We start from the raw sequence: 26,117 nt of genomic DNA, 5'->3' as shown, positions 1-26,117 counted from the left end.
TTAATAAGCGTACTTTCTATGCCAATATCTAAGTCGTTGATGAAGATATTGAACAGAGCTGGTCCCAAAACAGACCCCTGCGGAACCCCACTTGTTATACCTTTTCAGCAGGATTGAGAACCATTAAAAACTTCTCTCTGAGTACGGTTATCCAGCCAGTTATGCACCCACCTTATAGTAGCCCCATCTAAGTTGTATTTGCCTTGTTTATCAATAAGAATATCATGCGAGACCGTATCAAATGCCTTACTAAAGTCCAAGTATACCACATCCACCGCTTCTCCCTTAGCCACAAGACTCGTTATCCTATCAAAGAAAGCTACCAGATTGGTTTGACATGATTTGTTCTATTCCCTATCACCTTATTATCTTCCAAGTGTTTGCAGATGATTTCCTTAATTACTTGCTCCATTATCTTCCCTGGCACAGAAGTTAAACTAACTGGTCTGTAGTTTCCTGGGTTGTTTTATTTCCCTTTTTATAGATGGGCACTATATTTGCCCTTTTCCAGTCTTCTGGAATCTCTCCCGTCTCCCATGATTTTCCAAAAATAATAGCTAGAGGCTCAGATACCTCCTCTATTAGCTCCTTGAGTATTCTAGGATGCATTTCATCAGGCCCTGGTGACTTGCAGGCATCTAACTTTTCTAAGTGATAGACATAGACATCAGCTGTCAGATTTTGTCTTTTTCCATGTCATTATTAAATGTCTGTTCAAAAGCATCTCGTGTTGGAGACGTTCCCATGTTTAGTTGCAGCAAGTCCTCCTATTTTGGAGGGAATTTGTTGCCTTAGTCATTCTCCATCCTGGAGGTTGCAGGGAATTAAATGGTCAACTTTCTCCTCTCATTTGAGACTCATTTCTTTCCCCCTTTATCTTCATTAAAATGTTTGTTGAGGAAAGTAACTTGCCCCATATTTAATACACACCAAAGCCAGAGGCCTCCCCCTGTTTGGGGGAACGGTGTTGATATAAAATTATTCTGCTTAACTGCCAGGGGGCAAATTTGTCACGTACACATGGAAGATATACAGCACAGCTATGCTATATCTTAACTCAAGAAGTTCCTTCGAGAGGAAATGTAGCCAAACTCCAAACCTGGAGACAATGGAACTTTCTGTGCCTGCGTCCTGTAGATACCTAACTGCTTGGTTTGCAAAATAACGCAAGGGGGGGGGGCAAGTAGATGAACAATAAGGGGTCATAAGAAGGGCAGATACATGTAGCTTGCTAATTAGGTATGGTAATGATAGCAAATTTTGGCCAATCATAGAGCGATAGATTATCATAGTCAACTGCATATAATGCTTTGGTGTAAGTGTTTTCTTTGTTTTTGCTGACTTATGAGCTCGAACCCAATTGCAATTGAAATAAACGGATCGCCCATCCCGGGGCTCCTTGCTTGATTAGCTGTGTCCGTCTCTCCTTATTCCTCAGCTGGAACGGACAGGAATTTCTATGACAGTGTCTCCCAGCTGCTCACAGGACAGTTGCCTGGACCCTTTTCTTTTCCTCAGGGGGCACAGGACGAGGGCTCAGTCTGTGCCTGGCTCCTTGCTGCCCAGGCTGTGCCCAGAGTGGCTGAGAATCTCCATGCTACTGTATTAGCCCCTCACTTTCCCCTCACCATGTTCACCAGCAGTATCCCAAACCCCCATGATGAATGGTCTCCATGAGGGTTTGTTTCGCCCAGTGCTGAGATGTAGTCGTCTCTAGGCTGGGTCCCTATTGGCCATTATCTGCCAGTCACCGGGCATGGACATGTCTTACAAAATTTGGCTCGTCTATGCCATCCATTCTCCTGTTAAAGAAGCCTCGCCCAGGGATGACCCCGCCCGACTTCTGAAAGGCTGGCAGGGGCTGCTGAGAACTTTCTATCCATTACTGATATGAAATCACGACAGACTTTGCTTCTCTCCCCATTTTCAAAACTGGAGGAAGTTCAGGTTTTGGAGGGAAAACTGTTGCTGTGAATCTTCTCAAAAAAAGGGGAGGGAATGAGGGAGGAGGAAAGGACTCTGGCCTAATCCCTCCTGAGCCATGTTTCTGGTCTCACTGAGACTAGTTTCCTGATTAGTTGCAGCTAAATTAACCCCCGTGATATTTTATGTATAGTTGGGGTTATTTTTTCCAATATACATTACTTTACATTCATACACATTAAATTTCATTTGCCATTTTGTTGCCTGATCATTTAGTTTTGTGAGATCTTTTTGAAGTTCTTAACAGTCTGCCTTGGTCTTAGCTATCTTGAGCAGTTTAGTATCGTCTGCGAACTTTGCCACCTCACTGTTTACCCCTTTCTCCAGATCATTTATGAATAAGTTGAATAGGATTGGTCCTCACACTGACCTTGGAAAATCACAGCAGCAAGATGGAGTCTGGAGTCACATGGGCAAATCACATGTCCACGCATGACTCAGTTTGCAGGCCGGCGCCATTGTTTACATGTTAGTTTGAAAGTTCCCAGGAAAGCTCAGATGTGGATTGGCGTCTCCCAAAGTCCATTGTCAGTTAAGTGTTTCTTGATTGGGCACCTACTGAGAATAGTCCTTTCTCAAGAAGCTGACCAAATGCATCACTGAGGCTACTCGGAATCAAATACATTTTAGATACAAGTACATAGCCCATATTCATGACTTCAAATATGAAATTGGTACCCACATACAGCTAGTATAACGATAACCAGCAAATCATAACCTTGTCATAGACACCTCCCATGATAACCTTTGTACAATATTTGCTGCAAATATATAACAGTGGTGGCAACAATGATCTATACAGTCCCACTTCATATTAATAACATCACAGCAGCCTACAGAGAAGTGGGACGGAGGCATCTTCTAGCCAGCGTGTCTTGTCCGTTTCTCCCTTGCCGCTTGGGCGGAGGCGGGAAGGGAGTGAAACGTGCCCGGCTGAAGGTTTTGCGCTCGGCCTTGAAGATTAAGCCTGAGCCTCTGGCATGGGAGATGGGTTTCTGAGTCGCATCCAGTGCACTCTTCGGGCCTCAGCTGAAACCACCAAGGCCAAGAGGGACGGTTTTGGAGTGGCAAACACGGGCCTTTGAGGCTCTCAGCAGGTCTTGAGGGGTAAGGGGTTATTGGAATTCCTGGGGGAGCTCAAACCACCATCCTTTTGGTTAACAGCTAAACGCACTGACCCATTGGGCCACAGAGATACATGTCTGCTGTTACCAAGGCTGCTGCCTAGCAGCCTGCGCTTCTGCTTGCCAGCGCTAGAGCTCACAAGGCGCTAGTGTGGATGCTGGAGGCTGGGTGCTAGAGGCTGTAAGCGAAAAGCTCGCATAGTGGCGCAGTGGAAGTGTGCTGGGCCCATACCCTACAGGTCGATGGATTGAAACCATCCTCTGCTAGACACGTGCTTGTTTCTTTTGGCTCTGGCCCTTCAAGCGAGGCGGCAACCAGCAGAGCACCAAGAGCCTAAGCCATGAGGCAAGAGGTGGCTGAGGCGGCAGCCTGCCAGGGAGCTCCCCGGCACCTCTGGCTGCCTGGGCTGAAGGCAAGAGGCAGGCCTGGGCATGGTGAGGGCCTCCTGTCCCGGCCTGAGGCAGCAGTGCTTCCTCGTCCCCTTTTCCCACCCACACCGGCAGGCGGCTGCTGCGGGAGAACACCAGGGAGGCTCTCGGGATGCCAGGCAGCTCTGTGTGGCTGTCAGGGGAAAGAGCCGAGGCTCTCGACTCGACCTGCCATTGACTCGCGTGGCTCTGCGCTCCATCAGCCGGGGCGGGCCAGGCTGCAGACGTGACTCAGGCTTGGGCAGCATGGCCGCCCTTCCCTGATGAGGCATGAGGCAGGCCAAGGACTACGTGCAGCAAACAGGGAAGTGGGAGGGAGGCGTCTTTGAGCCGGCGTGTCTCGTCCGTTTCTCGCTTGCCGCTTGGGCGGAGGCCAGTAGCGTAGCTAGGGGGGTTCAAGGGAAGCAGCCGCTTCCCCTCAGTAAATTTTTCAAAAGCGGCACCTGCCGGGCCGCCACTGGAGTCCTGCAGGCAAGTGGGGGGGGCAGCACGGCCGGACTCCGGAGGAGCCATGGGGGGGGGGCGGCAGGCGCGGCCAGAGGAGCGAAGGAACCAGCTTCTCGGCCGTCGCGCCCCACGCGGCCCCAACATCGCTGCCGCAGCTGCCTCTTGCGGCGGCTCAGGGCTCGGCAGCCGAGCGCTCTGCAGTTGGCGGGCAGCTTCCCTCTCTCCGTCTACTTCCTGCTTCCGGGCCGAGGGAAGCAGGAAGCTGCCGGGGAGAGGGGATCTGCCCGCCAGCTGCCCCTCGCCCGCCGCGGGCTCCTCCTCTGCAGCACTGCCTGCCACAGGGCTGGGGCTCTCCCGGGGCTCTGCCCTGCATGCGCCCAGCACCCCCGGGGCTGCTCCTGCCTCCCCAGGCTGGCCCCAGATCCCCTCTCCTGGGGGGCTGGGGTCCTGCTGCGGCTTGCACCCCTCTGCCTCCTCTGCAGGGCAGGCAGCCCCAGGGGGTTGAGGCCGTGACACCCCTTCCCCAGCTTCCCCCTCCAGGCTCCAGCAGCCCCCGCACTGCCCTGCCAGGCCTGTTCAGCTCTCGGCCCCAGCAGGGGGCTAACCTGGGATGGGGTTCACGCCTGGCGTGCTCTGTGCTTGGGGGGAGGCAGAGATGGAGGAGCGGGCGTCCAGCAGCCCCCCGGCCGGACTACCAGCTCCACGGAGCCACTGCCTCCTTGAGGCCAAGCGAGGCCGCGGAGACCCAGCGGGACCTCGCACCCTCCACAGTCGGGGAAGAGACGGAGAGTCCCTCCCCTTCGGCCCAGATGGAAAGGTGAGTGACCAAGCGCGTGCTGGGTGCTTGTCCCGGGGCCCAGTGCCCCATCCCTCTGCCCGATGTCCCCCGCAACACCCCATCTCGCCCGGTGCACCCCAGGGTCCGCCAGGCAGATGGCATCAGGTCCTGCCCTCATGCAACCCGCCCCTACTGTGCAGGTGAAGGGGATGGCCCGGCCTGGGGGGAGCCACAGCAAAGCCCCGCCCGGAGCTGGTGCCGGAGATCAGCGGGGCTCTCAGCCCAGGCTCCGGCATCAGCCTGCAGTCGGGAGTGGAGCCACCCCCCTGCCGGCTCGGCTCAGCCCAGCCCCACTCTTAAAGGGATGTGGACCCCACAGCGGCTCGGCCCGGCCCGGAGCACGGTGGGGGGTGTCAGGGTGCATGCAGGGGGCTCCCGGGTGCCTGCAGGGCCCTAGCAATAGATGGGTCTGGAGGAGTCAGCCAAAGGTGGGGGCACGGAGCGGCTTTTTTATGTTTGCTCTCCCTGCTCTTAAATCCTGACTACGCCACTGGGCAGAGGCAGGAAGGGAGCAAAACGTGCACAACTGAAGATTTTGCACTTGGATTAAGCCCAAGTCCCCGGCGTGGCTGCTCGGAAACAGGCTTTTGTGGTGCGGCCCCCACACTCTTCCAGCCAGCAGGTGACCCCACTGTGTCCAAGAGGGAGCCTTCGAGGTGGCAATAGGGGGACATCACGGCTCCCAGCAGACTTTGAGGAGCCCACGAGGAGCCTTCAGTGGCATCCCTGGGGGAGCAGAAACCCCCTCCTTTCCATTAACAGCTGAACTCACTGACCCAGGATACCACAGAGACACCAACCAGCAGCTGGTTTGCCAGGGCCACTGCCCAGCACCCTGCACCGCTTCCTACCAGTGCCAGAGCTCGCAGGGCACTAGTCTGGAGCCAGGGCCGCTTGGTGCTGCTTACGAAAAGCCAGCAGAGTGACAGAGGAAGCGTGCTGGGCCCATAACACGAGTTCATCAAAACCCTCCTCTGCCAGCACCAGGCCTCCTTCTTCTCACACTGGGACTGCAAGCGAGGGGGCGGCTGGCACAGCGCCAAGAGTCTAACCTGTGAGGCAGGAGGCGGCTGACGCCCGCAGCCTGCTGGGGAGCTCCCAGAAGTTATTAAGGGACAGAGACTCCTCAATGCCCTTAGTAACAAGGGTTTGGGGCTCACCGAGGCCAGTAGGGGGGTCACTATGTAGGCCCTATAACCCTGGGTGTCAGGTCGCTGTGCAGCTTTGATCTAGAGCTCTGATCCCAACAACCGACCAGCAGCCCACAGCCTCCCACTGGGTCTGCCCCACCTGGTTACTCCTTACAGGCTGACCGTACCCCCTTCCAGCCCCAGATTTCCCCCAATCATCCTACTGCCACTCAGAGCCACAGACGTGGAGGTGCTGATGGAGGGATGGGGGACTCTAGGGTGGGGTTCTTCTCTAAAGATGGCTGGCAGAAAGGTGGTGCTCAGCTGTGTCAGCAACCTGTCCAGTTGCCTCGCTGCCAGGGGATGCAGACATTTCTCTAAGGCGCATAAAGGGGGTATTTGGCTTCCAAGTGAATGTGAGGAATGTGCAATTATGAGAGGGAATTTCCAGCCCTCTTACAATTGCTCTTCAGGGCCTCAGTGGCTTAATGGATAAGGTAATGGCTTCCTAAGCCAGAGATTGTGGTTTCAAGTCCCATCTGGGGTGAAAAGCTACTTTCTCCTTGTATATTGCAAAGAAACCTTGGTCTTACTTTTACCAAGGAAGCTGGGAGATGTTTGAACACAAAGTACTGCATCTTGGGAACAATCCCCCAGAAATGGCATCTTCTACTCGACAAATGTTTTCTAAACCCATCAGTAGCAAACAGTTAATACTAGTGTTTCTCTGAGAATAGAGTGAATAGGAGTGTTTACTCCAACACATCAAAGAGCAAGACTGTTCTGAAAGAGAATGGATCTGTCTGGAGACAAAGCAGACCTTGAGAATGAGCAAGCAGGGCCGGCTTTAGCAGGTGCAGGGCCCCACGCCGGGACGCGAATTGTCTTGCGCCCCCCCTGCCCTGACTCCGCCCCCTCCCTGCCCCATTGGATCCCCCCCAAATCCCCACACTGGCCCCGCCCCCAGCCCCGTCCCCTCTCTGCCCCGTTGGATCCCTCCCCAAATCCCCACCCTGGCCCCGCCTCTTCCCCAATCACGCTGCATTCCTCCTCCTCACACCTCCCTCCCAGGCTTGCGGTGATCAGCTGTATGGCGGCGCAAAAGCTGGAGGGAGGGGGGAGAAGCAGGACACGGCTTTTTTTTTTTGTTTTTTTCCCGCTCCGCCGGCAGACCCGGACATTGCGGGGCCCTCTTAGGCGCGGGGCCCCATTCCGGGGAATCGGCCGAATCGGCTTAAAGCTGGCCCTGTGAGCAAGGGTGTGAAAAGAAGAGGTTCAAATGTGTGGTAGGTGTTAGGTTGGTCTGGCAAATTTAAAGAAAATACCAATGATCGTAGACTGATGCAGACACTGGCTGTTTCTGATCTTTTACTGAACGTTCATTGAGAAATATTTTCCTTAATGATGTTGTGGAACATTGGGTGGGTTATGAAGGCACCATTCTTCCTGCTTTCGCCCTTAGAGACAACATAGCTCCATGGCATGGGGCCAACACGCACCTTCCAGTCAACTGCTAGAGAAGACAACACAGACAGGGATGGCAGCAGGGCAGACTGGAGCTCCACGAAGATGGTGGTACCAGGTCTCATCAACGGGGAGGTGGCCACCCCAGCATGCTCAAGGCTGAGCCAGCAAGTGTGGTGTGTGCTTCAGCGTGCCCCTACTCACTGCAAATGATGGTGGAGGGCAGTTACTTAGTTAGGTTGGTCTGGCAAATTTAGGGCTTGGCTACATTTGCAGATGTAGAGCGCTGGGAGTTAAACCAACCTTCGGTGAGCGCAGCAGGGAAAACGCTGCCGTGTGTTCACACTGTCAGCTGCAAGCGCACTGGAGTGGCCACATTAGCAGCTCTTTAAACGCCACAGAGAGCAGTGCATTGTGGTAGCTATCCCAGTGTGCAAGTGGCTGCAACGTGCTTTTCAAACAGGGGGCAGGGGTGGAGTGTGACAGGGAGTGTGTTGTGTGTACGTGGGCGGAGAGACAGTGTGTTTTAGGGGCCTGAGAGTGTGTCAGCATGCTGTCTTGTGTGTTCAGACAGCAGCAGACCCCCCTGTCTCACACACACGCACAACAGCAGCATTACACGTCAGTAGTTAGGGTGCCTGGGGCTGCTTTAATGTGCTCTAACTTGCAAGTGTAGCCAAGCCCCTAGATTTGTGACCTGACACCCAGGGTTATAAGGCAGACATAGTGACCCCCTTACTGGCCTCAGGGAACCCCAAACCCTTGTTACTAGGGCATTGAGGAGTCTCTGTCCCTTAATAACTTCTGGGAGCTCCACAACTCCAGGCTTACGATTTGATTCTTTCCAATGCTCTTCTCCAAAGAAGCCTTTTCCTTAGCAAGCAATTACTTGGATTGCCAAGAGAAGTCTCTTCTGTGTCCTAGAAAGACAGAGGAAAATGTGAGCCGAGGAGACAAAAGCCACACAACAAGGCACCACTGGAAGTTGAACCCAGGATCTCCTGTTTACTAGGCAGGTGCTTTAGCCAGCTAAGCCATAGTGCCTGCCTCAAGGGTTTGGTTGCAATTGTTCCACTTGATGGTCTAAGACAACACCTTCAAATTCCAAAGTACAGCTGTTCCCCATTTCCCTCACGACTTGCAGACCTTCGGTGTCTGGCTCTCTGTGCACAGAAAACCACAGCTGAGTTGACAGAGGGCTTCTAACATGAGCTTCTCCCACCAGCTGCTCGGATCATATAGTGGTTAGTAAGTGCTCTGAGTTTCAGTCGCAGCAATCTCAGCTTAATTCTGAGTCGTGGTAACCTTTTCATCAGCTCCAGACTTCTCATTTGCCTCTTTCCAAGACTTAGTTGCAAGGAAGGCTCTCTCTGTCTTGAACAAGCACAAGGATTGCGCTGCGAGGTCTTTTCTTTTTATGAGAAGAGATACAAAAAAAGGAGCCGAACAGACAAGCTAGGTTCAGCAAGGAAGAACTGGCAGGCCAAGCCAGGATCTCCTGGTTAGTAGGAAGGCTCTTCAGCCAGCTCTTCCCAAAGATGACTATCTAGACGCCTTTTAACAGCCACTGCAGATGTTCACCACAAAAGAGACAAAGAGATGCCAAAATAGAGTTCTCCACTGCCCACAGACATCACATTATCAGGAGCTCCGTACACAGAGAGACCCTGATGGTGGAAAAAGGCTTTGGCAGAGACTCTTCTGATAGCCATTGCCATAGAGTATTTAGCACTTTGTGTTCTGGCTTCAACAGCCACAGATGCAAATTGAGTGATGGGGTCATTTTTCTTGTCTCCACATTTGTCGGGTGCCTCCTTTCAACACTTGTCACCGAAAGACCAGTTTCTTTGGCAAGCAATGTACGGCTAGGCAAAGGCAGTCCTCTCCATTTCCTCAGCAGATCGACCAAGCTGTGGGGAGAGGAGACACATTCAGCCAGGCACCACTGGGTGCTGGATCCTCAATCTCCTCTTTACCCACCAAGTGTCTGTTAGGTGGCTTTCCCTTCACCCCCTCCCCTGGTTCTTGTCATGCAGGCAGAAATCAGGAGACCAGACGTCCGAAATGCAGGCAGTGCAATGTTCATTGGGGTTAGTTTCCAGCAGGCATCTCCATAGCTCTACACGCCAGGAGAGTCTGTTTCCCAGTGTTCTGTTCCCAGATCTGACACCACAGAACATTTATCCACGTCCCCCTTCACCACTCCTCTTTCTTAGCAGGCCCAAATATACCTGCAGTGCACTCCTTGGACTCACCTGCTGTAGAATTTTAAGGGCAGCCTTAGCCTGAGAGTGAGACCAGGCCAGGCTCCAGATTGCACCAGTGATGCTCAGGCACTAAAACTGCAGCAGCCACAACTCTGGCTTTTCTGTAATTAGCAGACTTCAAACCCGTGCACAGAGACCCCAAGGGATTGCTAGTACATCACCTTAACCACTCAGTCACAACTATTTCATTCACAGCTATCTCTCACCATACCATAGCTATGTTCTCACTGAACTATCACTTCCAATTGTTTGCTCAGACCAGCTTCCACAATACACTCACTTGTGTAAGTGTGTCCATGGCTGAACAGCAAGAGTTCCTGCCCAAGGAGTAATGGATCTAGGGGTTATAGTGGACCACAAGCTAAATATGAGTCAACAGTGTGATGCTGTTGCAAAAAAAGCAAATGTGATTCTGGGATGCATTAACAGGTGTGTTGTGAGCAAGACACGAGAAGTCATTCTTCCGTGCTGGTTACGCCTCAACTGGAGTATTGTGTCCAGTTCTGAGCACTGCATTTCAAGAAAGATGTGGAGAAATTGGAGAGGGTCTAGAGAAGAACAACAAGAATGATTAAAGGTCTTAAGAACATGACCTATGAAGGAAGGCTGAAAGAATTGGGTTTGTTTAGTTTGGAAAAGAGAAGAGTGAGAGGGGACCTGATAGCAGTTTTCAGGTATCTAAAAGGGTGTCATAAAGAGGTGGGAGAAAACTTGTTCATCCTAGCCTCTAAGGATAGAACAAGAAGCAATGGGCTTAAACTGCAGCAAGGGAGGTTTAGGTTGGACATTAGGAAAAAGTTCCTAACTGTCAGGGTTGTTAAACACTGGAATAAATTGCCTAGGGAGGCTGTGGAATCTCCATCTCTGGAGATATTTAAGGTTAGATAAATGTCTATCAGGGATGGTCTAGACAATATTTGGTCCTGCCATGAAGGCAGGGGACTGGAATCGATGACCTCTCAAAGTCCCTTCCAGTCCTAGAATCTATGAATCTATGTATAAATTGCAGTGGAGGAGGTTTAGGTTGAATATTAGGAAAAACTTTTTCACTAGGAGGGTGGTGAAGCACTGGAATGGGTTCCCTAGGGAGGTGGTGGAATCTCCTTCCTTAGAGGTTTTTAAGGTCAGGCTTGACAAAGCCCTGGCTGGGATGATTTCGTTGGGAATTGGTCCTGCTTTGAGCAGGGGGTTGGACTAGATACCTCCTGAGGTCCCTTCCAACCCTGATATTCTATGATTTTATGATTTCCCTTCGGTCTGGAGCATGATTTGAGTGTGTCTGTGGTTAGTGATATTGCTGTAGATTGTTCATTCCCTGCCATGATGATTCAGACAGTCCCTTTCCCAGTCATATCTCCAGCACATCAGTGATTCCAATAGGGCCGTCTCTGCACTACAGAGTTTTGTCGACAGTCAGAAAGCGCTATAAGAAAATCGGTTTTGCATGTTCACATGACGCTCCTGCGATCGGCAGCTTTTGGCAGGTGAACACCCTGCAATGCCACGTCTGGCGACAAAACTGTCCTGGTTTGGTGACAAAATAAAACCACCTCGACGAGAGGCTGAGAGCTTTTTGTGGCAAACTTAAAGCAAGAAAGTATCAGTGTAGACGCTGCTGGTTATTATATCACCATAACTGGCCTCCACCAGTATCCCACATGCCCGCCGTGAGCTGGCTGCCCTGCATTCCTGCTACAGAGGCTGGGCCCCTCCCCGTCCATCGCGCCGGGAAGCTCTGACAGCTGAGCCTGCTGCCCTGCTCCGGCATCCAGGAGCAAATCACTGCCGTGGAATGCGGCTCCCCCGCACTGCAAACACAGAGCCGGGGCAGGAGCTTCCTTACAGTGGGGGGGCCCCCGGCGTCTGAACTGCGGCCCCACCCTCTCACAACGCCCCTTTCCCCAAGGCCCCTCACTCACTCCACCCCTTCTCCCTGAGACCCCACCCCTCCCCTCCCCCAAGGCCACACCCACAGAACGCCTCTTCCCCCCAAGACTCCGCTTTGTCCCCCCTTCCGTCATTCATCCTTACAGCTGCTAAAAAGTGGTTGGGGCATGGCCCTCTAACCTCCCATTTCCAGCACCCGAGAGCTAGGCAGGCAGCAGCGTGTGAGAGAGAGAGAGAGAGAGAGAGACTGCTGTGCTGTGCTGTGCTGAGCTGTGCCATTGAGGGAAGCGGGGGCTGATGTCGGGGCTGTCCCCCTCCCCTGCCTGGTTGCTTCCAGCAGCTGTCTGAACGTAGAGACAGCGTGCCGACACACTCCCTCTTCCCCAGCACCCACATGGTCTCTGCCCCGTCATGCACACTGCAGTTGAAAAGCAGCTGCAATCTAGTAGGAGGCCCATGGAACAATGGGATAGAGAAACCTGTATCATGTGATGCTGTACCGGCCCATGAGGCATTGCAAACCTTTCTCAAAGCACCCTGCGGCCAGTTGCACAGCAGGATAGCTACCCACAGTGCACTGCTCTCTGTGGCAATGCAAGAGCTGCTAGCATGGATATGCTCTGGTGACACAAGAAGAAGAGTGTGGACTTGCAACAGCGGTTTAATTAAGACACTGTAACTAGAGTGGCATAGCTCTGTGGTGTAGACATAGCCTGACAGTGAGACAAGACCTAGCTCCCGTTAACAGCAAAGATGCTCAGGCACTGAAACTAAAGAACCACCAGTTCCTCTGTAGCTGGAAGGATTTGAACCTGTGTGGGGCGACCCCAATTGATTTCTAGTCCATTGCCTTAACCACTCAGCCACAACTACCTGCTTTAGGCATATTTTTCACTACACTCTAGTTCTGTTCTCACTGATCATTTCCAATTGTTTCCTCAGACCAGGTTCCACAACACACCGTGCCATTGTGTACGGGTGTTCATGGCTGAACAGCGAGAATTCCTGCCCATTTCCTTTCCGGCTGGAGCAGGATGAGAGTGTGTTTGTGTTAATGACGTTGCTGTAGATTGTTGTCCATGTCCTGCCTTGATAATTCAGACAGTCCCTTTCCCGTCATATCGCCAGCACATCAGTGATTGCAATAGCAGCAGCAGGTTTTCGCTGAGGCACTGAGCTTTGCCAGGGGTTGGTGGCTCCTTTCTTTCCTCACCATGGAGTAAACTCAGCTTTTTATTCCACCCTTCATGTTTCATGGACTAACAACAGCAGCAGAAAGAAAGAGCCGAGCCAATATCTCCCTGGCAGGGATGCAGGTGCCACGTCCCCTCTGTCTGACCATCGCCATTGCAGGAGAGAAGGTTCACTGGAATCGAATGCCCTGGCTCAGACCAGAGACACAGGGAGGTTTTTTGCTGTTCATGGATCTGTGCAAAGGAAATTGTGTTTCTGTGTGAAACTAGGGACGGAAATGAAACGCCCACAGGGTGGCGCTATGCCCTACTGCAGTGGTTTTCAAACTGCGGGTCGTGACCCAGTCCTGGGTTGCGGAATGGAAACCACTGGGTCGCAGCGGTTCTGGTCAGCACCGTCAACCAGGCCATTAAAAGTCCGGTCGGCGGCGCTGCCCGGCTAAGGCAGGCTAGTCCCTACCTGTTCTGACACCGTGCTGCGAATGGGAGCTGGGGGGCGGTGCCTGTGGGCAAGAGCCGCGCGGAGCCGCTTGTGCACGTCCACCTAGAAGCTGGACCTGCTCCTGGCCGCTTCCTGGGCACAGTGCGCGGTGCCAGGACAGCCAGGAAGCCTGCGTTAGCACCCCCGCTGCGCCGCTGACCGGGAGCCCCCACTCCCCAATCCCCTGCCCCAGCCCTGAGCCCCCTTCAAAACCGGAACCCCTTCCTTCACCCCAAGCCCCTCATCCCTGGACCCACCCCAGAGCCTGCACCCAGAGCCCTGCCCCCCTCCCGCACCCCAACCCCTGCCCCAGCCCTGAGTCCCCCCAAACCCAGAGCCCCTTCCTTCACCCGAAATCACTCAGCCCTGTCCCCAGCCCGGAGCCTGCACCCTCAGCCCAGAGCCCTGACCCCCTACTGCTCCCCAATCCCCTGCCCCACCCTGAGCCCCCTCAAACCCAGAGCCTCTTCCTTCACCCCAAACCCCTCATCCCTGGCCCCCGTCCAGAGCCTGCACCCAGAGCCCTGACCTCCTCCCGCACCCCAACCCATGCCCCAGCACAGAGCCCTCTCTCACACCCTGAGCCCCTCATTCCCATCCCACCTCCCAGCCCTCACCACTGCACCCCAACCCAGAGCCCCCCCCCACACCCCAAACCCCTCATGAAGAAGTGGGTTTTTTACCCACGAAAGCTTATGCCCAAGTAAATCTGTTAGTCCTTAAGGTGCCACTGGACTCCTGGACTCCTTGTTGTATTTATTAATGAAGTGTCAATAAAAGGTGAGAATCTGATTGTGTCAGTGTCACACTAGAGGGCGCTGTGATGGTTTTAAGTTTGTTATCTATACCCAGCCACCACCTAGCAGGTGTTTTAACCTCTTCTTCTCTTACCATTGCTCATTATCAGAGAAGGGGGGAGTAGGGTGACCAGACAGCAAATGTGAAAAATCGGGACGAGGGTGCGGGGTAATAGGAGCCTATATAAGAAAAAGACCCAAAAATTGGGACTGTCCCTATAAAATCAGGACATCTGGTCACCCTAGGGGGGAGAGAGAGTGAGGAATAGAAACAGAGACCCAGTGACTGAAGCAAACATTTCTTTGCTCCTTGCTTGGCTCTGTCAGTTATTTGGGTACAAACTCACCCACCACCCACTGTCTCTCCGGGGTTCAATGGGGAGGAAGAGCTCAGCTGTCAGTGGTAGTTGGGGAGCTAGGGACATTACTGTTAGCTGGGACCCCAGACTCACTCCCCATCCAGCTCCATCCTTTCCTGTGCACCCCAAACCCTTCCCCTGTGTGATTCCTGCTGCAGCTCACATTCCCCAAGACTTTCCCCCACCCCAGACCCCTCTCCTACATTCCCCATCTGGACCCTCAATGCCCCTCAGACACTTTCTAAGAACAGAAGAACGGCCAGACTGGGTCATACCAGTGGACCATCTAGCCCAGTGTCCAGTCTTCTGACAGTGGCCAATGCCAGGTGCCCCAGAGGGAATGAACAGAACAGGTGATCATGAAGTGATCCATCTCCTGCTGCCCATTCCCAGAATCTGGCAGACAGGGGCTAGGGACACCTCAGAGCATGGTTTTGCATCCCTGCCCATTCTGGAAGCTAATAGCCATTGATGGACCTATCCGCCATGAACTTATCTAGTTTTTTTAAAAACCCGGTTATAGTCTTGGTCTTCACAACATCCTCTGGCAAGGAGTTCCATAGGTTGACTGTGCGTTGTGTGAAGAAATACTTCCTTTTGTTTCTTTTAAACCTGCTGCCTATTAATTTCATTTGGTGACCCCTAGTTCTTGTGTTATAAGGAGTATATAACACTTCTTTATTTACTTCCTCTATACCAATCATAATTTTATAGACCTCTAGCATAACCACCATTAGTCATCTGTTTTCCAAGCAGAAAAGTCCCTGTCTTATTAATCTCTCCTTATATGGAAGCTGTTCCATGCCCCTAATTATTTCTGTTGTCCTTATCTCTACCTTTTCCAATTTCAATATATCTTCTTTGAGACAGGGCGACCAGATCTGCATGCAGTATTCAAGATGTGGGTGTGTGTAGGGATGGGGCGTGGCCTCCCGCCCAGATGGATGGAAGGTCAGCTGCACCCCCCCACAGTGGGCAGAGCCAGGACCCCCACGCCTGCCCCGCTGGAAGCAGAGGGGCAGAACAGGAACCGGAAGCATAAAAGGCAGAACCTCCAGCTCAGTTGGAGATGAGCCACTGGAGGGGAAGGATGTGTCCCACCTGCTGCTGGAGCTCAGACCTGACAGTGACTGAGACCTGGAGGGATTGCCAGAGCTGCCGGTTGCACTCAGAGACACTGAGGAGTCACTGGGGCTGCCCTTAGCTCTTTACCCCAGCGAGATGAATGACGATCCCGGGACCCAGGTAACACCCCCCTCCCCTCCAAACGGGAGTGTAGGAAGTAGCCCAGGGGAGCCGAATATAGTTTGTTGCTGACTGCTGGTGGCCAGCATGTTGCGGCCAGATTTCCCTGCTCACCCAGTGGTGGAATACTCCCTCCCCCACTCTTAGGGCCCTGGGCTGGGACGTGGTCAGTTGGGTGGGCCTGCATCCCCCTACCCCTGCCATCCCACCCCTGGGGTGGCAGCATCCCCAGCATAGGCCAAGAGACCTCTGTTTGTCGGCAGTCTTCCAGAGCCAAGTCCCCGTCTGTTTGCTGCCGTGCCCTGTTTGAGGGTCTGGGCATATAGATGCAGTATTGCTCTGTCCTGAAGACAGGCCAGAGCCTGCTGACTTTGCTGCCTTGCTCTGTTTGGAGGCCTGGGCATCTAGACTCGTTACTGCTCTGTCCTGAATACAGGCCAGAATCTCCTGTTTGCTGCTCCGCCCTGCCTGAGGGCCGGGGCTTATCGACATTGCTGCCTGTCATAACTAAAAGGGAAGGGTAACAGCCCTCCTCTGTACAATACTACTGGCCAGAGACACCAAAATCCTTTTACCTGTAAAGGGTTAAGAAGCTCAGGTAACCTGACTGACACCTGACCCAAAGGACCAATAAGGGGACAAGATACTTTCAAATCTTGATGGGAGGAAGGCTTTTGTTTGTGTTCTTTGTTTTGGGGGTTGTTCGCTCTTGGGACTAAGAGGGACCAGACATCAATCCATGCTCTCCAAATCTTTCTGAACAAGTCTCTCATATTTCAAACTTGTAAGTAAACACAGGCAAGGCGTGTTAGTTTTATCTTTGTTTTCTCAACTTGTAAATGTTCCTTTGGCTAGAGAGCTTATCTCTGTTTGCTGTAACTTTGAACCTAAGGCTTGAGGGGGTTCCTCTGGGCTCTTTAAACTGGATTACCCTGTAAAGTTATTTTCCATCCTGATTTTACAGAGATGATTTTTACCTTTCTTTCTTTAATTAAAAACCTTCTTTTTAAGAACCTGATTGATTTTTTCCTTGTTTTAAGATCCAAGGGGATTGATCTGGACTCACCAGGAATTGGAGGGGGGGAAAGGGATGGGGGGAGAAATGATTAATTCCTCCTTGTTTTAAGGTCCAAGGGGTTTTGGATCAGTGTTCACTAGGGAATTGGTGGAGGAGTCTCTCAAGGCTACCCAGGGAAGGGAATTAGCACATTGGGAGTGGTGGCAGCAAAAGCAGATCTAAGCTGGTAGAGAAGCTTAGAGGTTTCCGTGCAGGTCCCCACATCTGTACCCTAAAGTTCAGAGTGGGGAAGGAACCTTGACACTGCCCTACCCTGATTGTAGGCCAGAGCCCTCCAACTGTTTGGTGGCCCACCCTTGTGGGGTCCCATGCGGAGCAGATAAAGCACACGACCAATGTGGTTGCAAGCTGAATCCGAATCCTGTTTATTACAAGCTTTCTTTTATAGTTTTTCTCAACATTACATAACCCAATTAGGCTATAATCACACATTTACGGATTGGACAAGAAGGAGAATCATGTGTTTATCCCATGTATAGCCCCACACTGATTGGTTCAACCGTTCCTTACATAAGGCCATGATTTATTACCTTGTTTACCTCATCTTATATAATCCCTAGACCACCAGGGGGCCTTACATAAGGCCATGAGCCGTTGCCTGGCAAGTGTCCCATCGTGACCCTTACCTCCTCATGGAACTTTCCATTAGGTTGGTGTAGGGATGATACATCCCCACACCTCCCCCCTTTTTCTTAAATAAGGCCTGTAGGAGGGTCCAACTAACATTAGGACAATTACTAGCCACCTGACTACTCTTTTTGAACCTATAAAACTGACGACAGGTGACATTCAACAACTGGGAAATATATAGAGAACTATTAAAAAACAGAATATTACATAAATACCCACGAAAACCATTGGGGTGTAAATAAGGATAGCCAATGAGACATGTTTTAAAGGGATCCGATGGGGTGGCCATGGACAAGCAAAAAGGGGCTTCTTGGCCAGTCTGGTTCACCCAGGTGACCCAAACATTTTGTCGTGGGTTAACAAAAGGTACAGAGTTTGGACATACAAAGACCCCTGGCTCCTATAATAAGGAGTCCGAACAAATAGAAGTACAGCATTATCAGGTGTCTAGGCTGTGACAAACAACAAGTGCAGGTCCGGTGTTACTACTGGATAAGCCTCGGGCGCAAATTCCCCCTCTATATGGGCTTCCCTAATAAGTCCGTGCCAACTCCTTACGGGGTCCGGGGGGCCCGAGGCGCCCGGGATATGGTCCGAAGCATGTCGCAGGGTGGAAACATCGGATAAGTATGCCAGAGGCTTTGGAGCAAACGGGTTGGCGACATCCAGTGGCCGGTGCGTGGACACGTTATCCCGTCCAGTGCACCCAATCGCGCAGCCCCACAAACCACAACGAGGACAGGGGGTAGCTACATCATCCGCCGGTATCCGGTGGTTTTTTCCTATATGTCCTTTCAAAGTTAGATAAGCCTGGCTCCGCCATTCTTTCCAACCTATTCCGCAACTGCTCACCCTGCCCCGGGAACTCCGCCCGGAACTTTGGGGTACAAACATCATTGGTGACAGGAAAACCGGGCTGGTTCAGGGCTCGCAATGTGTGGGACTGCGGGGGATGGCTTTCACCGGCCAAATGGGACAACTGATTCAGCATGTCCTGTAGCTGAAGGCCCTGTTTGTACATTTCCGCCCGAAATTCTTGTAACTTATCCCCTTCTGGGCTCGAGACCTTCATTTTATCCGCGGGGTCGTCCGGTAATGGGACGATACTAGGATCAACTTCGGGTGCACTGGGGATGATAGTGTCCTCACCCCCAAAGAATTTATGGGCTCCCACCGGCAACACATAAGGCGGCTCCTCTTTTGGCCGAAAGAGGTCATTAATGGCCGACTGGACCTTGGCTTCTGCCACAAGCGTCTTTATCAGTTTCTTAGATTTGCACCATATTTGGCTCAATGACACGGCCTCCTTGTTGCTGTGAGAGACCGACTTCCAGAGGTCAGAGCCTAGACTTTCCCAGACTGCCTTATCAAAGACAGTATCAGGAGTAACAAAAAACCCGCGTCTCTGCCCCCATTTCAACAAACGGGACAACGCATCAGAGGGAAGCTTCTCTCCCCGCTTTTCAACTATGCGTAATAAAAAATCATGCGTCTCCTCCTCTGCAGACAAAGCAGAGCCCATTTTATTAAATGCAGCCGCTCACCTGTGAGCTCACGAACGTCTCTCTCGGACGACCAGGAGCCGGTATCCTCCGGTACCTCCTGCTGCGGCTGCCACCTCCGCCTTTTCTCACCGAACGCTTCAGTCGGGCTGCCTCGATGTCCAAGCCAAATCACGTCGGGGTCACCATTTGTGGGGTCCCATGCAGAGCAGATAAAGCACACGACCAATGTGGTTGCAAGCTGAATCCGAATCCTGTTTATTACAAGCTTTCTTTTATAGTTTTTCTCAACATTACATAACCCAATTAGGCTATAATCACACATTTACGGATTGGACAAGAAGGAGAATCATGTGTTTATCCCATGTATAGCCCCACACCGATTGGTTCAACCGTTCCTTACATAAGGCCATGATTTATCACCTTGTTTACCTCATCTTATATAATCCCTAGACCACCAGGGGACCTTACATAAGGCCATGATTTATTACCTTGTTTACCTCATCTTATCAAGGAAATCATTCCTCGCTTCGGCCTTCCCCAGTGGATGGAATCTGATAATGGAACACACTTCACATCTCAAGTGGTTCAAAAGGTATCAAGTGCTCTGCAGATCCCCTGGAAGCTCCACACACCCGGGCGACCACAAGCCAGTGGAGTAGTGGAACGCACAAATCAGACACTCAAGCGACACCTCTCAAAGGTCTGTCAGGAGGCCTCTCTTAAGTGGCCTGATGCCTTGCCCCTTGTGTTACTTCGCATTCGTGCTCTCCCTAAGGGTAGGATAGGGCTTAGTCCCTTCGAGATTATGTTTGGAAGAGCATGGCCTATGAATGGTACCCCAGTTCTGGCAGGGGAATGGGAAGTGGGGTGTGGTTTCTTGTCTCAGTACATGTGCTCTCTGTCTGCTGTTCTTTCTTCTCTTCACAGGTACACCAAAGATTCACAGCCTCTTCTGCTGGATACTCCGGTCCACTCTCTGCAGCCTGGTGACTCCGTTCTCGTGCGGACCTGGAAGGACGAGCCTCTCCAAGAGAAGTGGAAGGGACCCCACACCGTCCTGCTTGTCACCCATATAGTGACAAAGGTCGAAGGACACAAGAACTGGATTCATCACTCTCGACTGAAAGCAGTACCCATTCCTAAACAGTGGACTGTCCAGCCTGCGGAGAAGACTGCTAACGACGATTTGGGACTTAAGCTGTTATTCAAAAGACAGTAAGGGTCACTGGAAATGCCTGGTGATCTTTCTGAACAGCCACAGCATACTCCCCGCGAGAACCTTGAGCATTGGTTTTTGCCAATGATACCCTGGCCATAGAGAAACGCATAAGTTCTGAGCGGTACCAGCTTCGACTGCTGGCTTTGCAGAACCGCCAGGCCCTAGATTATGTGTTAGCTTCACGGGGCGGTGTATGTGCCCTTATTGGAGAAGAATGTTGTACCTATGTCCCAGAGTTTTCACAGGACATTAACAAGCACATCTTGTCGGCTAAACAGGCCTTGAACCAGTGGAAGGCCCAGGAAGGGGAACCCACTATTTTGGATTCCCTTTGGGGTTGGCTAACTGGTTTAGGGGAACTAGGGGATATAGGGGGAAGCATTGTTCGCATCTTGCTCACAGGTGTGGTGATATGTTTTGTTCTTGTTTTTTTGCTCATTTGCTGTAAAGTGCTCATACGTAAGATTTGTACCTCCCATAGCCCAGAAGTTCCCTTATACCCTCTCATTGATAATCCTGATTGCATGGAGCTTAATCGCATTTTGTCTTTAGAGTATGAGAAAACTCTGACAAAGGTTTGTTGAGTGTTCTCAAAGGAGGGATTGTTGGGGTCCACTAGGTATAGCTACCAGGTAACTCGGGAGAGTGGAAGGCCAAAAGTGCCGATGAAGCTCTTTTGCTCTGGGCCTACCTGAACCACAGTGACTCCATCCTGGGAACTCTCACCTACTTCTATGCTAACTGTTTACATGCTCTGAAGTAGGCTGAAGCAGAAATGTAATGTCAGCTTTTTAGCAGATGACTGCAGTTTCACTCACACAAGCAGAAATAATAGAGATAAGGAGCGAGGGAAAGGAGGGGTACTTAGTTTGCAGGCGTCTAATCCAAGGTCGCAAAGACTGGGAAAGTTTTCTCACAAGCTTATGTAGAGTTTATTGTAACAGTTGTCTGGAAGGGAGGGGTAAGGGGAACAGCCAGACAAAGAGATGTATGTAAACAGTTTGGAGTATAAAAGGTAAAAGTTGTTTGTATTTGTTGCACTTGATTTGAGACATGCTGGTCTCCTAGTGCCATTTCAGAGCTCTGAAATAAACTTGGCTTGCTTTCTCCCCTCGGTGTCTTTATTGGTGCTAAGCACACCGGGCGATGAACCCTGTTTGCCATCTCGGCCCAGTTCTGGGCAGGCAACACTATTATTCAATAAATAACTTTTATGGTTAAAATCTGGTTGCTTCTCTCTCTCATTGAACTTTACTCTTTTGTGTTTTTAGCTTCCCCCAGTCACTCTGCAGCAACACTTCTTGTACCTAAGCTAAAGATCCCTGCAGCGCCCAAAATACTGTGGGGTTTGCTCATCAAGGAGGTTACTGCCAGTACAATTGTGATGTGAGAGTGGGGATAGGGACGTGCTGAATCTGGGTAACAGCTTGAAAGTGCTGCTTGACCCAGTCCATGGAGCCCAGGGGCATATAAGGGGGGGCAGCTTGAAAGTGCCGCTTCATACAGCCCAGTGAGTCCAAAGACATATAAGGAGTCACCTTCACAGTGCTGATCGACCTGGTCCACTCAGACTTGCTCTGTTAATGTATGTGTGGGTGTGGGTGTGTTCATCCAGTACTGGGGTTAGAGAAACCCAGCCCTAGAGAACCTAGGTCCTGCAGGAGAGCTCCATTGGGAGGGGACTTGCAGACGGGCGAAGTAGAGCTCCATATAAAAACACAAGTGACACAAGCAGTACATTGATAGAATTACAGAACCCCCCCCCCCAAAAAGAGTAACCCGAATAAATGAGCATATACTAAAGTAACAGGCAAATCTGGTAACACGTTGCACTGGTTACTGCTATATTAGTGTTGATGGTCCCCAGTTAAGGTGTGAAAGGAAAGATCAATGGAAGGAACTGGCTCCCTTCCTTTGGACCTCATGATTTTTGGTGTTGGGGGGGATTTTAATTGTGTCAGCCGGCCTGAGGACCACTGGTCCCGTTTTCCCGACTGTCAGAGGAAACGTTTTTACAATGAGCACTACCTGGTGCAGGTCTGTTGCGAGGTCGGCTTACAGGACGTGTTTCTCCGTAGTGGAACCAGTGGAGGGCAGGCGGTAGCCTCCTATTCCTCTAACCCGAGCTCACACCAGCCGCAGATGGGGTACACCTTTCTGTGGGGACAGGCCAGGAGTCACACTGACCGGATTTACGTGAAGGAGAGCACGTCGACAGCCCAGTGCAGGGTGGTGCCAATGGACTGTTCGGATCATGCAGCTCTCACCGTGTGCTCAATGTGGGCAATTCCCTGACCCACGGCAGAAGATATTGGAAGCTGAACATCCAGAGCTTGCAAGTTAAAGGAGCGGGGTGGTGAGGCTGGCGGTGTTGGCAGAACGGGAAAGCATCAGAGGGTTCTATGGCAACCAGGGGGATTGGTGGGAGTCGGTGAGGGAGGAGTTGGCGGCTTTGTTCCTGCGGTTGGGCAAACACCACAACATTAAAGAAAGCAACGGTGCCAAGTCCTGTAGCATCACCTGTGGGATTTCCACAAGACCATCCAGGCAGGGGAGCCAGTCAGCATATGACTGTATGACCGGATCAAGCGACAGCTGGCCGAGTTCCGGGAGATGAGGCTGCAGCTGACCGATATGAATGGGACCACTGAGTGAAGGGAGGGGCGGCCTCCCCTGACATTTTTGTGACCTGCAGGGAACAGAGACAAAGCAGGGGGATGCAGGGACTCAGGGCAGGACCTACAGATACAGTAGAGAAGGACTATAGTCAATGGAGGAGGAGAGAGAGTCCTGCGAGAGGAAGCTGCTGGTGGGAAGCAATAAGTGCAGAGTGCAAGCCAGCGAGCTGAGAGTCAAAGGGGTCCAGAAAAAGAAACAGTAGTATGTCCCATGGTGTAATGGTCAGCATTCAGGAATTTAAATCCTGCAATCTGCGTTCAAATCTCAGTGGGACCTCCTGGATATATGCTGCTTTTCTGCAAAGCCTTGGATGCACCATCTGAGTGTTTTTCCCTCCTGCTGGGTGACTGATGCCCACTGGAGATAGGTCTTTGGACCGGCTGGTTGAACAGGATGACCGCTATAGGTCGGAGGCCTAGAACTTAACAGAGATTCCTGCGGTTTGATCTGATGTTTTTTTTCCTCACTGCTTCACCTCATGTCCACAACTTTGGTCCCTATACCTGCAGCTGCCACACTCTTCATCTTGCCCACATGGCATTTAAAGGAAGGAGTGCCAGGGCCAGTCTTACTAGTCAGGAAAAGGCAGGAGGGAGGAAGAGTGCCAGGCTGGAGCCCAGAACACCTTTCCTCCTCTGGGCACCTAGAGCAGAGGCGGCTGGTGCTGACCACTCCAAGGGAAGGCTTAAGAGCCACAGAACAACCAAGGTCAGGGCAAGAGGAGGGGAGGACCATGGCTATGCATGGCAAGCAGACAATCACAAAGACACCTGGTCAGTCTACACCCTGGCATGCCAAACATCCACTGAAGGCCACCAGCAGACCAACATGCAGGCTGGCTGCTGATGCTCTGTGGCCAACATCAGAAGCTGGTAGGAAAGCAGGGCCAGCCCCCTGGTGGGGCCTCTTACTGTTCCCACTCAAGGTGCTCACTTTTGCAGTGGGGCAGGAGATTTTATCCCAAGAGACTTTTCCCCAGCTGGCGAGAAGCAGAGAAACACCCTGGCTCCCAAGGTGCTATTTAGCAAGTCCCCTCAAGCACAGGGACAGGCACATATTTGGAAGAGGGAAACTGCTCTACACACTAGCCCGGGCAGCCGCCCATTTTCTTTGGCAAGTCAGGAATGGCAAAGGCTAGACTGGAATCACTTGGGGCTCATTCCCCAGCCTTTGTGACGCCCAACCCCCAACTCCTTCATGGGGCTCTAGCTGAAGCCAGAGCATTGGCCTGAGCGTCCAAGAAGAGGTTCCAGCCCTGAAGAAAGCAGGACTTTCAGCACAAAGGCAAAACTGCACAAGCGACTCGAACCCTCAATCATCTGATTGGAAGTCAGATGCCTTATCCATTAGGCCACACAAGAAAAGTCTTCTTAAACACTTCTTTAGAAAAGGTGGACACTGTGTTTCTTGGGTCATCTACTGAGGGGCGACGAGACTCTCTGGGCACAAGAAGTCAAGTTCCCAGTGAAATGTGAGACTTAATTCTCTGGAGCCAGGTGCAGGACTTTGGCAGGGAGGCTCAGGCACAGGGGATTGGGGTGCAGCGGATGGACCAGCTGTCTAGGTGCAGAGATTTAGTCGCACTGAGGCACAGGAGGGAGGAGGAGGAATCCTGCTGACAGGCAGTGGCTGTGGAGAAAAAGAGGAGGGGTTCCTGGGAGTTGTTTTGTCTCTCTTTTGCCTGCCTGCTCGCTCTTGTGATGAAAGGGGAAGAGGCTCTCAGTAAGACTGGCTAGCTCAGTTGGTAGAGCATTAGGCTCTTAATCTGAGAGTCCAGCATTCAAGCCCCTGTCTGGGCACTCAGCTTTTAAGTTGCCTTGTGTGCCAGGAGCCAAATGATTCCTGCTGGTGTCCACAGCCACACATGGATTCCCAGAAGCTGTGGCAATTTCATGAAAGGTTCCTTTCCTTAGAAATCAGGAGGGAGGCCACATCCACAGGAGCAGGTGTAGAAAGCGCAGTGTCAGGCTGGCAGGAAGTGCTGTGGGGCCAGGTGCTGAGAAAGCCCAGAGGGAGAGCAGCAGAGATGGCGGGGAGAGAGAGAGAGAAGCAATGAGGACAGAGTGTAAATGTAAAGGTGGGGTCTGGTCCTGCTATTGTGGGGAACTTCCCTGGCTTATATATGACCCCAGTGGAATTGGCTAGTGAAAGGATCTGAGTCCTCACTCCCTTATCCAGAGGCCTGCCTGACCTCGAGGACTCTCTTTCTACTCTCGTGCGTGGCAGAGACCTCGTAACCCCGACAAGGCTGGGCCCAGGCATCCTGGGGGGCTTGACCCCCAATCTTGCCCTGGTCACTTAGAACAGGGGCTGGGGTGTCCTCACTCTGGGGTTCTCTCTCCACTCTGGACACTTCTCTGACCCACTCATCATTGCTTGTGCTTCATGCAAATACCATTTATTACCCGGCAATCAATGTAAAACATAAGGAAAGATGAGAAGGTTAAAGGAAAACCCGTCACCCCGTTCTGTGGTGCAGGGAGATCACAACCAGCGTCTCTAGAATGTCAGGGCAGGTCACAGTCTCTCCTTCACATATCCTAGGCTCCTTCCCAGGCCCCGGCTGTGCTGCAGGGACACCACAGGCCAGACACTTGCTCTGGCAGTGGCCACGTGCTCTCAGGCTCTAGGTGGCAGGACCCTTCTTCCCAGCGTCAGCCCCCATGTAGGGGATACGATCCCTCCCCCGAAAATCTGGCCTGCAAGGCCTCTTGACAGGCAGCATCTCCTTGTGCTGGGCCTTCTGCCCAGGGTCCCCCTCGCTCTGCCAAGCCGCTCACTGCTCCCACCTCCAGCCCCAGTGCTGCTGCGGCTCTGCCTCCATCTCCCTGGGCTCCTCTGGCCTCTCTGGCTCCGCTTGCTGCAGCTCTGCTCCCAGCACAGATCTGCTCCCTGGGCAGCTTCTACGGCTCATGCTGCTGCGGCTCGGCTCCCAGCACGGATCTGCTCTGGGTCTCTCTGGCTGGCAGAGCTCTGCTCCCCGACTCTTCTCGGGCTCCTGCTCTCTCCTTAGCTCGGCCCCACTCTGGCCCAGGCAGTTCCAGCTCACATGGAGGATGGGACCCCCTGGCCTGGTGACTCCCTCATTAGACTGCCTGGCCTGTCAGTCTGGCTACCTTGGAGCTTTGGCCTCTCCCCATTGCCCCTGGGGATTGTCAGTCTCAGGGTCCTGATTTCCCATTGACCCTTACCCCCCATTGGGAGTAGGAACTAGAGAACCAAAAAAACCCACTAAGTTTTGGTAGGGGGCCAACAGTCCCTTACACAAGCCAGCCCCGTGAGGGTCACCGATGTCTAGAAAAAGCAGCACAAGTTGGTCCCATGGTGTAACAGTCAGCGCTCAGGACTCTGAATCCTGCAAT

The 26,117-nt window shown here is 52.2% G+C and overlaps 1 protein-coding gene and 1 non-coding gene across 2 annotated transcripts in view; one reads left to right on the top strand and one right to left on the bottom strand.

Annotated features, from left to right (window-relative positions):
- LOC101951859 (zinc finger protein 501-like) overlaps window positions 1–26,117 on the top strand; it is a 425,990-nt gene that overhangs the window by 136,285 nt on the left and 263,588 nt on the right. The gene's annotated exons all lie outside the window — the stretch shown is intronic.
- Window positions 8,386–8,459, bottom strand: TRNAT-AGU (transfer RNA threonine (anticodon AGU)). Its single transcript has one exon. It is a non-coding gene; the product is annotated as a tRNA-Thr (tRNA).

The sequence above is a fragment of the Chrysemys picta genome, chromosome 16 (genome assembly GCF_011386835.1).
Source record: "Chrysemys picta bellii isolate R12L10 chromosome 16, ASM1138683v2, whole genome shotgun sequence".
Classification (NCBI taxonomy): Eukaryota; Metazoa; Chordata; order Testudines; family Emydidae; genus Chrysemys; species Chrysemys picta.
Note: the sequence above shows the minus strand (reverse complement) of the source record. Positions and strands in the feature narration are given on the sequence as shown.